Source organism: Chiloscyllium plagiosum, chromosome 7 (assembly GCF_004010195.1).
Source record: "Chiloscyllium plagiosum isolate BGI_BamShark_2017 chromosome 7, ASM401019v2, whole genome shotgun sequence".
Classification (NCBI taxonomy): domain Eukaryota; kingdom Metazoa; phylum Chordata; class Chondrichthyes; order Orectolobiformes; family Hemiscylliidae; genus Chiloscyllium; species Chiloscyllium plagiosum.
In genome coordinates this window covers 42,709,559-42,709,841 of record NC_057716.1, presented here as the reverse complement: position 1 = coordinate 42,709,841, position 283 = coordinate 42,709,559, and positions in this window count along the sequence as shown.

Here is a 283-nt window from a genome sequence, read left to right as displayed (position 1 = left end):
ATTTACATAAATGATTTGCATGCGAGCATAAGAGGTACAGTTAGTAAGTTTGCAGATGATACCAAAACTGGAGGTGTAGTGGACAGCATAGAGGGTTACCTCAGATTACAACAGGATCTTGACCAGATGGGCCAATGGGCTGAGAAGTGGCAGATGGAGTTTAATTCAGATAATTGCGAGGTGCTGCATTTTGGGAAAGAAACTGTTAGCAGGACTTATACACTTAATGGTAAGGTCCTAGGGAGTGTTGCTGAACAAAGAGACCTTGGAGTGCAGGTTCATT